The following is a 14528-nucleotide window of genomic DNA, read 5'->3' as shown; positions in this document are numbered from 1 at the left end:
TAACATCTGTTCATATAGCCGCAGCTGACTAGAGGAACAGGCTACCCTCTTATACGAGAACACGCAGCACACATTAGTCCACTACGAATTGGGGTATCATTATTCATCAGATCACACAAAGATTGCTAGTTTGAGCACAACCTGTTCCCTGGTTTGAGGGGCTCCTCTTCTCCCTTATTCAGTTACCACTTACCTGATCAGGGTTGACATCTGTTCATATAGCCGCAGCTGACTAGAGGAATAGGCTACCCTCTCATACAAGAACACGCAGTACATGTTGGTTCACTACAAACTGGGGTATTTTATTACGCAATCACATAACATTACAACATTACAATATAACTCACAACCTGTAAAGAAAAGCGAAAGATTAAGTTGTACAATCTAATAAGAAAGGGTCGACATCACCTTAATAATGTGTAGCCTGCACTCCGTGGTCATCTAGGTTCCCTTCTCGTCTATGCCTCGGCTCGTCTGGGAGTCACACCTCCGCGCACGGATCTGTTCCCTTCACCCTTCTCCGAGCCACTGGGACCTCTTCCTCATCGGCTACTCTCTCCTCTCCGGCTATTCTACTAGGAGAGTATCTGTCTCTCGGTTTCTTCTCCGCCTTCAAGATGGCGTTTTGTCTTCCCTGGAATAAGTAGTAGCTCCACTGCTAACGGCCAGACGCCGCCTACGGACTGAAAACAAGTGCCCAGCAACTGCCTCGGACTTTCACTAATATAGAGGTGCATTTCCTCATGGAAAATTCCGGCCCGTAACCTGCCGCCCACCAAATTCTTGTACCTCCCCGTACCAAGGACACTTTCCCAGCTGGCCGGCCTGATGTAGTGTCTTCGGCATGAAGAAAAATACAATCCTTCGATAAGGGCCGGCCTGAACCGGTTCTCTCCAAGCGAATAACACCTCATAACTAAAACATCTCCTTTGACCTAGAAGCTTCCCAAGCTGCTGGAGCAGAAAGAAAGATGGAGTCTCTCCCGTTTGAGGCCTACCAGGCCTGAATTCAGCACGGCTCCAGGAAATACCCTCACTACAGGGCAGGTTATCCCTAATACTAACAAATCTATCCCCTAGGTTATGTGTGCAAGCCCTGATCTACGGGAAGAGCACAGGATCATGTTAAAGTGCCCAGCAGATAGGCTCCATTCACTACTCTAACCCTTAGACTTGGATGGTAAGAGACTGAAGTCACAGTAATCACCCTACAACACAAAAGGGCCGGGAAAATCGAGCAGAACATTTCACCCTTGACTTTAGTCTATTATACATCCATTAAACGGAACTAACATCTGTGGAAGAATAATATGAAACAAAACTAACTGATCTATGTCTAGTACCAGGTGTGCAAAATTGAAGTAGTGAAGGAACACACTGAATAAAGCAACAGATAGATATTAAAATGGCGATAGCAATCAGAATACCTCCTAATACTTGACGTAACATATGGACATCGGGTAACCAATTAAAGATCCAGTCAAACCAGCCCTGGTCATTGTGTTTTCTAACTTCTTCTGTCAAGTCATGTAACTTATTGATGTGGGTTCGAATGGATTGTGTATGATCAGACAAGTTAAAACAACAAAGACCCTCGAAATCAGAACAATCATGTCCATGTTTAAGCAAAAGATAATCAATGGCCGCTCTGTTTTGCAGGATAGCCCTGCGTTCGCCCTGGGCGTCTAATAGCATGTCAGACAGGACTGTAGACGTATGATTAATGGATTTCACCATCCAGCAAGCCATTTTCCCAATAGATTTGGCATTATAAACTGCCAAAGCAGGAACACCAATAATTGAAATAGCCAGGCTAAGGTATTCAGACTTGGAATATAAATGTAAAGATGAGTCACAATCCTCATGCAACTGCACTGTATCTCGAATCACACGAGCGTTGGCATTTGGATGTGAAGCGAACATGAGTAAACTCAGTCTAGTAATAGCACAAGGGCCTCCAGAGATATTCGCGGGGACATATGGCCAGGAAGTATTACCACATGAGAAAAGCCATCCGGCAGGTAGTAACATCGTGTGATATTGACTGGGGGCAACTACCAAGCTCTTGCAAGTCATATTATTTAGAACAGGAGTACATGTTTTCGGTGTCCTTTGAAGGCACAAAGTTCGTTCATGAGCAGTAAATGACGTGGCACCTTTTAGTTTGAGGCGCACACATTCAGAGATCGCACTAGGATTACACGTAAGGAAAAAACATAGGTCACCTTGTGTGATATTATAGGTAGTTATTTGAGACTGGATGGGAGGTATCGGATCTGAAAGTTCAGTACATGAGGGGCAATATTCATGGGTGGCAAAGTCTCCCAGAAGAACATTGGGGCGAGCCCTGGATATATTAAAAACACGAGTTAAAGTCTCCAATGACGCAGGGACAGCAACCAGACAAGTTGCTAAAATATCATTCACTGATCTCATCGGTGTCAAGCAGAAATGAGGGGCGCTAGTCACCCGCTTCGCTAGTGCAGTCCAAAAGTTCGACGACGAATCCCACGCAGTGAATGAACGCGACACTCGGATTCTTGGCTCAGCCCGGGTTGATGGGATCCCTCCTCTCTCGTCGTACCAGCCCGAAGGCAGTCCACTTCCGACACATCCTGCAGCAACAGTCCAAAGAATGATCTGAAAGAAAATCAAATACAGGCATTATTCATTCTCGTAAGTAACATTTGTCAGCCGGGACTGCTTCCCAGCTATCTTTCCCTGGTCTCATAACTAAAATGGTATTATCATGACCGGTCGCAATGACCTCTGCTTGTTCAGGGGGATTCTTAGGCGACTGCACCCAAACTCTGGCCCCAGGATTATCCGTGGAGCCAAAGCCTTTCTGGCCTCGTACAGTTAGCAACGTTGGGGCAGTGCCTTTTATAATCTCCCCACTGAAAACAGGCATTATTAACAATTGAGCCACTCGGTCAGTTTGATGTAATAGTAAGTCAACCTCACTGCTATTTAGCAGGAGCACCTTAATCTCTCCCTGATAATCACTGTCAATTATTCCTCCAAGCACCTGAACGCCTTTCACAGCCAGCCCCGATCTAGGGGCGATTAATCCGAAATTCCCAGTTGGTATATGAACACCAACACCTGTAGCAATGATGACCCGATCTTTACTTTTTAAAACGGTGTCATCCATGGCATGCAAGTCTAAACCTGCCGACCCTGGGGTCGCTCTACATGGAGCCAAAGCTCCGGGAGTAATTTCCCAGTACATCACAGTCTCTCTGATTTCATTTGGCTGAGCATTAACATTCGGAGGGAACAAACGCATAAGTGGAGATTCAGCATTTAGAAAAGGACGATTATTCAGTATCAATAGCGCTTGGGACAAAAAGTCTCGCCAATTCTTATAATTGTCATCTGTTAATTTACGTAGCTTCCCCTTCAGCAGACCATTCAATCTCTCCACAAGACCCGAGGCCTGTGGATAGTATGGGACATGAAAAATCCATTCAATATTATTTTCCACACAGAATTCCTGTACCAATCTTCCACGAAAATGGGATGCATTATCAGATTGAATTTGGAATGGCACACCATAATACATCATAATCAATTCCAATGCTTTAATGGTATTCAATTGGGTAGCTTGCTTACAGGGAAGGGCCACCAATAGGCCATTGTATGTGTCAACAATAGTGCAAACATATTGACAATTCCTACTCATAGGAAGTGGGCCGATGTAATCAATCTGCCAAATTTGAGCGGGCAATTTCCTGCGATGCAAATGACCTTTAACAATTTGGGGCACTTTACGCTGCCTGATATGTTGACAAATGGGACAATGTAGAATGACATTTTTAATTAAGTCTAGGGGAATATAAATTCCTCGATCAGCAGCCCACCTGCTAGTGGCTTTCTTTCCAAAGTGTCCTGCTTTCTGGTGGGCCCATTTCGCCAATCCCGCAATATCAGAATCTTGCCTGTCCACCACTGCCTCAGCAATTTTGGATTTCTCATCTGCAATGTTATGAAAAAATTTGTCAAGAGAGTCTATCGGGGTATGAGCATCCACATGGAAGATTGTAACAGTACTCTGTGGGAGCATTTCCCAAATCTCCTGCCATAATTCTTTTCCCCACAGTTCTTTGGAATGTAATTCCCAACCATGGGAATGCCAAGTCGGCAACCAAACTGCCAGTCCATTGGAAGTAGACCAGGAGTCGGTGAAAATATGACATGTACCAGGTAACTCTTGTTTCAAAGCTTGATAGACAGCATAGAGTTCAGCAAATTGGCTGCTCTTACCCTCACCAGTTGTGCTCAGCAATTTTTGTGTGATCGGATTGTAGGACACCGCCTTCCAATGCCGCTTCGTCCCTATGAACCTTGCTGAACCATCCGTAAACCAGACATGATTTCTGTCCTCAGCGGACAAATCATCAAAAGGTCTGCCCCACTTAACAGGAGACTCCTGTACTAAAGGTACGGAACATTCATTCTCAGTCTCAGTCGATGGCGCTCGCGCCACCTGCTCATGCAAAGATGCAACTCCTTTTTGTCCCACACGCGCCCTGTCTTGTATATACCACTTCCATTTAATCACACTCGCCTCTTGAGCATGTCCAATTCGGTGAGTTTTCGGCGAACTCATAACCCACTGCATGATAGGAATTTCAGGTCGCAAAACTATATCATGTCCCAAAGTCAATTGCTCGGTATCCACCAGAGCCCAATAACATGCAAGTAACTGTTTCTCAAAAGGTGTATAACGCTCACCAGCATCAGGTAACTTTTTGGTCCAGAAACCTAACGGTACTCTACTCTTGCCTTGTTTCTGCCACAAACTCCAATTCGCATAAAGACCTTGTACCGACACATTCAAATCCACATCACCATCACGTACAGGCCATAAATCCAGAGCATGCTGAATCGCTTCTTTTGCCAGACTGAACGCATCTTGCTGTGGTTTATCCCATTCAAATGCATTCTTTTTACGAGTGACACGGTACAAAGGGGCCAATATTTGACTCAAATGAGGAATATGCTGTCGCCAAAAACCAAACAAACCAATGAAGCTTTGGGCCTCTTTCCTACTCCTCGGAACTGCAAAGTCAAGGATCTTCTGTTTAACCTGAGGGATCACTTCCCGGTGCCCCTCATGCCAATTAATACCCAAAAATTTCACAGCCTGGGACGGACCTTGTAATTTATCCGGGTTAATTTCCCAACCTTTCTCACGCAGGCACTCAATGACTCTGTCCAATTGTGTCTGAACTTCCTCTTGTGTCTCGCCTTGGATCAAAATGTCATCAATATAGTGACATATCTGAATTTGTGGATGAACCGGTACCTCAGCCAAATGCTCTGCCACCAGCCGGTGACAGATCGTAGGACTATGTACATAGCCCTGGGGAAGACTTCTAAACGTCATCTGACGCCCATTCCATGTAAAACTGAATTGTTCCTGACACTCAGGGGCAATCGGAATCGAAAAGAAAGCATTAGCAATATCAATGGACGCATACCATGTACCTGGATGTTTTTGAATTCTTTCAATTAGTGTAATGACATCCGGTACTGCAACAGTCAAAGAGGGTGTGTGTTTATTTAATTCTCGATAATCAACAGTCATACGCCAAGAATTATCACTCTTACGTACAGGCCAAACAGGATTATTCCAAGCAGAAGTAATTGGGGTTATAACTCCTACATCCACCAACTCCTGAATAGTGGTACTAATCTCTTCATGACCACCTGGAATACGATACTGCTTCTGACAAACCACTTTTGTCGCCTGGGGAATGTTATGGGGGGCATTCTTAAACGACCAACCCGTACAGGCCTGGACGATATATAATTTTTTGTTCCAAATTGGTAACATCCGTCACCTAAGTGCAAAGTCATTCCTTTCAAAATATCAATTCCAATTATGAATTCTAAGAGTGGCACCACTAATACAGAGTATTCTTTTCTAGGAGTTCTACCTATTCTCATTTCAAGTAACGTTTGAACTGCCGGAGTTTCCTTTCCTCCTAATCCGGTAATTGTAAAAGACTGACCTTTAAATTTCTTTGATTTTCCATGAATAAGAGTGGCCTCCGCTCCTGTATCTACCAATGCTCGGGCCCTTTGGATATTACGATGTCTCCAATAAATATCAATATCTACATAGGGTCTATTATCTCTGTGAGCCCATCTGTGTACTGGAGCTTTACCTATCTCCTAGTCATTTTTACTGCATTCTGTGTACCAGGATAAATCAGGATAGAGACTCTCACGTTTCTTAGGTATCGATACCTCCTGTTCATATCCATCTCCATTACGAAATGGATTCCTGTCCTCTGTACTGTGCTGCGGGTGTCGATCAGCCAATCTGTGCCGATCCTCTCTCCTTCTCAACTCAGGGGATTGATCCCTATCATCTCTACGTCTGCTATTAACATAATCATCTCTCCCCCTTTCTTTTTCCCCCTCTCTCTCTCTGTCTCCGTCACGACGGGGGGACAAATCACGTACAGGACGTCGATCATCACGACGAACAGAGCGCCCACGGCGGTCGTCATCACCGCTACCGTCAGAAAAACCACGATCATACTCAGTCGTCCGGACACGCCGGGCACCCTCCTTACGATCCAAGCCACGTTTGCGAAACATTTCCCACAAACGAGCAGTAGTCTCTCCATCAATATCCTCCTTCCGCACACCATCAGCCACAAGAGCAGCAAACATATCACGTCTAGAAAGTTTATTGTCACCAGGAGTACGAGTGTCAGGCCGGGACTGTCGTTCAGGTTTAAACCACTCACCCAACTCACCGAGTTGGCGTACCGATTCCAGCACCACAGATAACATGTTACCAGTCTGGTTAATCAATAAAGTCATCATGACCTGCTTATAAGCAACAGGGGAAGAACGAATAATACGATTCCGCACAGAAGACGTCAAGAAACCATCAAGCAACCTGTCAGAAGTATTTAGAAAAATTGCCGTTTTCATCACCTCCTCTTTGAGGCGTTGTGCAGCATCGCGCAAAGTATACCACGGTTTATCATTCACAGGCCAGTCAGACTCAGTAGGACATTTTAGATTACAACCCTCAGTCACCAATTGAAGCAAAGAAATTTGACCACCACCATTAAAGTTACGAAAATGATCCTGTATAGTAGAATCCGAACTCAAGGAACAAAACTTCAAACAATCGCCAGCATCCAACATAATGCCAGCAGCGCCCAGTTCATAAAGGCGAACCATCCATGTGAGTAAGGTCTCACCAGCTCGCTGGCGAAAGCGCTGCAAAATATCACTAATTTCTTGTTGAGTAAAATCCTCCAAAGAATCCAAAGAAACACCATTCGGAGCAGCGGGAGACTGCTGCAATTTCCGTCGAAAAACTGGATGTGCCGAGACCGCAGGACGAGCATCACAAGGAGCTCGAGCAGTACACGCAGGGGAACAATCAGTGGAAGAAGCAGCGACCCCACTGGAGGGACGAGCGCAATCACGGGGTGCACCATCAGAGGTGCGAGAAGCAGACTCACAATCACGGCCGGAGCGAGAGGACACGCGCTTGGCAGACTCCTCACCCGAGGAACAAGAGTCACTCGAGTTCCAGATATTACCATCCCATTCATCAGGATTCCAGTCTAGTCCAGCTTTCGCCACGACCAGACGCACCTTTCGCGTCGAAACCCGACCACGCCGGTTCTTGTATTTATAACGAGCAATTCGCACAGCCGCCCTCTCGGCAATAGTTTGGTACGTCTCAAGTTTGTCAGCAAGCAACTTATTCTGACACCGCAACAAAGTATGAGCATTCTGAATCTCAACAAAGTTCGCTTCCACGTCCTTATGCACTTTCTGTAAGTTCAACAACCTCTCATGCAGAATCCTGTACGCAGACAGAACAATCCAACCTCTGCGCCCCAAAACGGGAAGCTCATCACCCTTAGATACGGGTGCCTTCTGTAAACAAGTAATCACATTAGCCGGCTCCGCCAGCTCCAAAAAAGAATTCCAATTCTCACTCAAACCAGTGGAATCAGCCCACTCGCGGGCTAAGGCTTCATAAGGCGTTGAACCCCAACCGGGAATCTCAACGGGCAACTGAAAAGTAGATTTCGACTTTCTAGAAAACATCTCGGAAAAGAAAGAAGAAAAAGAAGAAAAAGAAAAGAAAGAAGAGAGAGAGAAAAAAAACTATACGTACAATTATACCACAAATAACATACAAACAAAACCACGCACGCGCCGAAAGCAAACACGACACAACAACAACGCACACAGGTTTCGTAAACGGTTCGTGACGCCAAATGTTCTGCTTGGGTTTTTGGATCAGGTGGAATTCGCTCATCAGAGCCTCACTAACCCAGCCAGAACGTTTCTTCGTCCCTAGGACCTATCTACAACAGGTAACTACATATATCTACCGCCTAAGGACAGGGAATTCCTAATACACATACCAAGACCTCTTACAATCGGCGGCCTCGCGGTCCCATACGAACCCAGGACTCTCTACCCAGACGGCAGTATCATAAGCGGCGGCCTCGCGGTCCCATACGAACCCAGGACTCTCTACCTAGACGGCAGTATCACAAGCGGCGGCCTCGCGGTCCCATACGAACCCAGGACTCTCTACCCAGACGGCAGTATCACAAGCGGCGGCCTCGCGGTCCCATACGAACCCATGACTCTCTACCCAGACGGCAGTATCACAAGTGGCGGCCTCGCGGTCCCATACGAACCCAGGACTCTCTACCCAGACGGCAGTATCACAAGCGGCGGCCTCGCGGTCCCATACGAACCCAGGACTCTCTACCCAGACGGCAGTATCACAAGTGGCGGCCTCGCGGTCCCATACGGACCCAGGACTCTCTACCCAGACGGCAGTATCAGCACAAGTTCATCCTATGATTACCATAACATCATCACACCAAGACTGCTAGTTCGAGCACTGCCTGTTCTCTGGTTCGAGGGGCTCCCCTTCTCCCTTATTCAGTTACCACTCATCCGATCAGGATTAACATCTGTTCATATAGCCGCAGCTGACTAGAGGAACAGGCTACCCTCTTATACGAGAACACGCAGCACACATTAGTCCACTACGAATTGGGGTATCATTATTCATCAGATCACACAAAGATTGCTAGTTTGAGCACAACCTGTTCCCTGGTTTGAGGGGCTCCTCTTCTCCCTTATTCAGTTACCACTTACCTGATCAGGGTTGACATCTGTTCATATAGCCGCAGCTGACTAGAGGAATAGGCTACCCTCTCATACAAGAACACGCAGTACATGTTGGTTCACTACAAACTGGGGTATTTTATTACGCAATCACATAACATTACAACATTACAATATAACTTACAACCTGTAAAGAAAAGCGAAAGATTAAGTTGTACAATCTAATAAGAAAGGGTCGACATCACCTTAATAATGTGTAGCCTGCACTCCGTGGTCATCTAGGTTCCCTTCTCGTCTATGCCTCGGCTCGTCTGGGAGTCACACCTCCGCGCACGGATCTGTTCCCTTCACCCTTCTCCGAGCCACTGGGACCTCTTCCTCATCGGCTACTCTCTCCTCTTCGGCTATTCTACTAGGAGAGTATCTGTCTCTCGGTTTCTTCTCCGCCTTCAAGATGGCGTTTTGTCTTCCCTGGAATAAGTAGTAGCTCCACTGCTAACGGCCAGACGCCGCCTACGGACTGAAAACAAGTGCCCAGCAACTGCCTCGGACTTTCACTAATATAGAGGTGCATTTCCTCATGGAAAATTCCGGCCCGTAACCTGCCGCCCACCAAATTCTTGTACCTCCCCGTACCAAGGACACTTTCCCAGCCGGCCGGCCTGATGTAGTGTCTTCGGCATGAAGAAAAATACAATCCTTCGATAAGGGCCGGCCTGAACCGGTTCTCTCCAAGCGAATAACACCTCATAACTAAAACATCCCCTTTGACCTAGAAGCTTCCCAAGCTGCTGGAGCAGAAAGAAAGATGGAGTCTCTCCCGTTTGAGGCCTACCAGGCCTGAATTCAGCACGGCTCCAGGAAATACCCTCACTACAGGGCAGGTTATCCCTAATACTAACAAATCTATCCCCTAGGTTATGTGTGCAAGCCCTGATCTACGGGAAGAGCACAGGATCATGTTAAAGTGCCCAGCAGATAGGCTCCATTCACTACTCTAACCCTTAGACTTGGATGGTAAGAGACTGAAGTCACAGTAATCACCCTACAACACAAAAGGGCCGGGAAAATCGAGCAGAACAAGTCCCTCGACATGACTTCATGTGGACATGTTCCCTTTTTGGCTGTATGCATGTGTGTACTCACAGCATCGCACACATGTGTTACATGTACTGCAGGGTCTTTGTGCACCTGACTGACAATTGTGTCAATTGGATCTGTGGGTACTCCAGCCTTTTTCTGTCTCTGGGCACTGCTGGGAGGACTCTGCACCCACCCCTCCTGTGTCTGGGCACTGCTGGGAGTGTTAGGCACCCACCCCTCCTGACTCTGGGCACTGCTGGGAGGACTCTGCACACACCCCTCCTGCGTCTGGGCACTGCTGGGAGTGTTAGGCACCCACCCCTCCTGACTCTGGGTACTGCTGGGAGTGTTAGGCACCCACCCCTCCTGACTCTGGGCACTGCTGGGAGGAATCTGCACCCACCCCTCCTGTCTCTGGGCACTGCTGGGAGGTCTCTGCACCCACCCCTCCTGCGTCTGGGCACTGCTGTGTGTGTTAGGCACCCACCCCTCCTGTGTCTGGGCACTGCTGGGAGTGTTAGGCACCCACCCCTCCTGACTCTGGGCACTGCTGGGAGTGTTAGGCACCCACCCCTCCTGACTCTGGGCACTGCTGGGAGGACTCTGCACACACCCCTCCTGCGTCTGGGCACTGCTGGGAGTGTTAGGCACCCACCCCTCCTGACTCTGGGCACTGCTGGGAGTGTTAGGCACCCACCCCTCCTGACTCTGGGCACTGCTGGGAGGAATCTGCACCCACCCCTCCTGACTCTGGGCACTGCTGGGAGGTCTCTGCACCCACCCCTCCTGCGTCTGGGCACTGCTGGGAGTGTTAGGCACCCACCCCTCCTGACTCTGGGCACTGCTGGGAGTGTTAGGCACCCACCCCTCCTGACTCTGGGCACTGCTGGGAGTGTTAGGCACCCACCCCTCCTGACTCTGGGCACTGCTGGGAGTGTTAGGCACACACCCCTCCTGCGTCTGGGCACTGCTGGGAGTGTTAGGCACCCACCCCTCCTGACTCTGGGCACTGCTGGGAGTGTTAGGCACACACCCCTCCTGTGTCTGGGCACTGCTGGGAGGACTCTGCACCCCCCCTCCTGTCTCTGGGCACTGCTGGGAGGTCTCTGCACCCACCCCTCCTGCGTCTGGGCACTGCTGGGAGTGTTAGGCACCCACCCCTCCTGACTCTGGGCACTGCTGGGAGTGTTAGGCACCCACCCCTCCTGACTCTGGGCACTGCTGGGAGGACTCTGCACCCACCCCTCCTGACTCTGGGCACTGCTGGGAGTGTTAGGCACCCACCCCTCCTGACTCTGGGCACTGCTGGGAGTGTTAGGCACCCAACCCTCCTGACTCTGGGCACTGCTGGGAGGTCTCTGCACCCACCCCTCCTGCGTCTGGGCACTGCTGTGTGTGTTAGGCACACACCCCTCCTGTGTCTGGGCACTGCTGGGAGGACTCTGCACCCACCCCTCCTGTCTCTGGGCACTGCTGGGAGGTCTCTGCACCCACCCCTCCTGCGTCTGGGCACTGCTGTGTGTGTTAGGCACCCACCCCTCCTGTGTCTGGGCACTGCTGGGAGTGTTAGGCACCCACCCCTCCTGACTCTGGGCACCGCTGGGAGGTCTCTGCACCCACCCCTCCTGCGTCTGGGCACTGCTGTGTGTGTTAGGCACACACCCCGCCTGTGTCTGGACACTGCTGGGAGGACTCTGCACCCACCCCTCCTGTCTCTGGGCACTGCTGGGAGGTCTCTGCACCCACCCCTCCTGCGTCTGGGCACTGCTGTGTGTGTTAGGAACCCACCCCTCCTGTGTCTGGGCACTGCTGGGAGTGTTAGGCACCCACCCCTCCTGACTCTGGGCACTGCTGGGAGGACTCTGCACCCACCTCTCCTGCGTCTGGGCACTGCTGTGTGTGTTAGGCACACACCCCTCCTGTGTCTGGGCACTGCTGGGAGGACTCTGCACCCACCCCTCCTGTCTCTGGGCACTGCTGGGAGGTCTCTGCACCCACCCCTCCTGCATCTGGGCACTGCTGTGTGTGTTAGGCACCCACCCCTCCTGTGTCTGGGAACTGCTGGGAGTGTTAGGCACCCACCCCTCCTGACTCTGGGCACTGCTGGGAGGACTCTGCACCCACCCCTCCTGCGTCTGGGCACTGCTGTGTGTGTTAGGCACCCACCCCTCCTGACTCTGGGCACTGCTGGGAGGACTCTGCACCCACCCCTCCTGTCTCTGGGCACTGCTGGGAGGTCTCTGCACCCACCCCTCCTGCGTCTGGGCACTGCTGTGTGTGTTAGGCACCCACCCCTCCTGTGTCTGGGCACTGCTGGGAGGACTCTGCACCCCCCCCTCCTGACTCTGGGCACTGCTGGGAGTGTTAGGCACCCACCCCTCCTGACTCTGGGCACTGCTGGGAGGACTCTGCACACACCCCTCCTGTCTCTGGGCACTGCTGGGAGTGTTAGGCACCCACCCCTCCTGACTCTGGGCACTGCTGGGAGGACTCTGCACCCACCCCTCCTGTCTCTGGGCACTGCTGGGAGGTCTCTTCACCCACCCCTCCTGCGTCTGGGCACTGCTTGGAGTGTTAGGCACCCACCCCTCCTGACTCTGGGCACTGCTGGGAGTGTTAGGCACACACCCCTCCTGTGTCTGGGCACTGCTGGGAGGACTCTGCACCCACCCCTCCTGTCTCTGGGCACTGCTGGGAGGTCTCTGCACCCACCCCTCCTGCGTCTGGGCACTGCTGGGAGTGTTAGGCACCCACCCCTCCTGCGTCTGGGCACTGCTGTGTGTGTTAGGCACCCACCCCTCCTGTATCTGGGCACTGCTGGGAGGACTCTGCACCCACCCCTCCTGACTCTGGGCACTGCTGGGAGTGTTAGGCACCCACCCCTCCTGACTCTGGGCACTGCTGGGAGTGTTAGGCACCCACCCCTCCTGACTCTGGGCACTGCTGGGAGGACTCTGCACACACCCCTCCTGTGTCTGGGCACTGCTGGGAGGACTCTGCACCCACCCCTCCTGACTCTGGGCACTGCTGGGAGGACTCTGCACCCACCCCTCCTGACTCTGGGCACTGCTGGGAGTGTTAGGCACCCACCCCTCCTGACTCTGGGCACTGCTGGGAGTGGTAGGCACCCACCCCTCCTGACTCTGGGCACTGCTGGGAGGACTCTGCACACACCCCTCCTGTCTCTGGGCACTGCTGGGAGTGTTAGGCACCCACCCCTCCTGACTGTGGGCACTGCTGGGAGGACTCTGCACCCACCCCTCCTGTCTCTGGGCACTGCTGGGAGGACTCTGCACCCACCCCTCTTATGTCTGGGCACTGCTGGGAGTGATAGGCCCACACCCCTCCTATTTAACAATATGTACGCTTAGAACATACAAGTGTGTGGGTTCGCTCCATGGGGGTACGGTTCGTACTTTCACTGTTGGGGTGGGAGTAGGCTCCATACGTACGCGGGTGGGGTACGGGCCGTACTTACACTGTTGGGGTGGGAGTACGCTCCATACGTACGAGGGTGGGGTACGGGTCGTACTTACACTGTTGGGGTCGGGGTACGCTCCATACGTACGTGGGTGAGGGTACGGGTCATACTTACACTCTTGGGGTGGGGGTACGGGTCGTACTTACACTGTTGGGGTGGGTGTACGCTCCATACGTTCGCGGGTGAGGGTACGGGTCGTACTTACACTCTTGGGGTGGGGGTACGGGTCGTACTTACACTGTTTGGGTGGGGGTACGCTCCATACGTACGCGGGTGAGGGTACGGGTCGTACTTACACTCTTTGGGTGGGGGTACGGTCCGTACATACACGGTTGGGGTGGGGGGTATGCTCCATACGTACGTGGGTGAGGGTACGGGTCATACTTACACTGTTGGGGTGGGGGTACGGTCCGTACATACACTGTTGGGGTGGGGGTACGCTCCATACGTACGCGGGTGGGGGTACGGGTTGTACTTACACTGTTGGCATGGGGGGTACGCTCCATGCATACGCGGGTGGGGGTACGGTCCGTACATATCCGTACCCATGCTGTGGAATGCTTGTGCGGGCCGTACCCAGGCCTTTGCCACGTGGGTACGAGCCGTCCCGCCATTGTTGGGGTGACGTAGGTGTGGGCGTGGTACGACTCGTACCAACGCTCTTAAGGCGTGGGTACGGTACGTACCTGTATAGTTGTGTTGCCGGTTCGCGTCGTCAGGCACTTCCGTTGTGGCGGACGCTGGCTTTGCTGGACACGCCCCCACCCCCTCGTGGTGACCAGGGCATGGGGGTCAGGTATGTCCAGGGCATGTGTGCTGTGTG

General features: G+C 51.3%; 1 long non-coding RNA gene across 1 annotated transcript in view; it reads right to left on the bottom strand.

The window, feature by feature from the left end:
• Window positions 1-281: 281 nt before the first annotated feature.
• The window catches only part of LOC146806263 (uncharacterized), a 41578-nt gene continuing 27331 nt past the window's right edge, over window positions 282-14528 (bottom strand). The window contains exon 4 of the long non-coding RNA XR_014967985.1: window positions 282-2640. This is a non-coding gene — a long non-coding RNA (uncharacterized LOC146806263). The remainder of the gene's footprint in view (window positions 2641-14528) is intronic.

Source organism: Triturus cristatus, chromosome 8, assembly GCF_964204655.1.
Source record: "Triturus cristatus chromosome 8, aTriCri1.1, whole genome shotgun sequence".
NCBI classification, from domain to species: Eukaryota; Metazoa; Chordata; class Amphibia; order Caudata; family Salamandridae; genus Triturus; species Triturus cristatus.
This window is presented reverse-complemented; position numbering and strand designations above follow the sequence as displayed.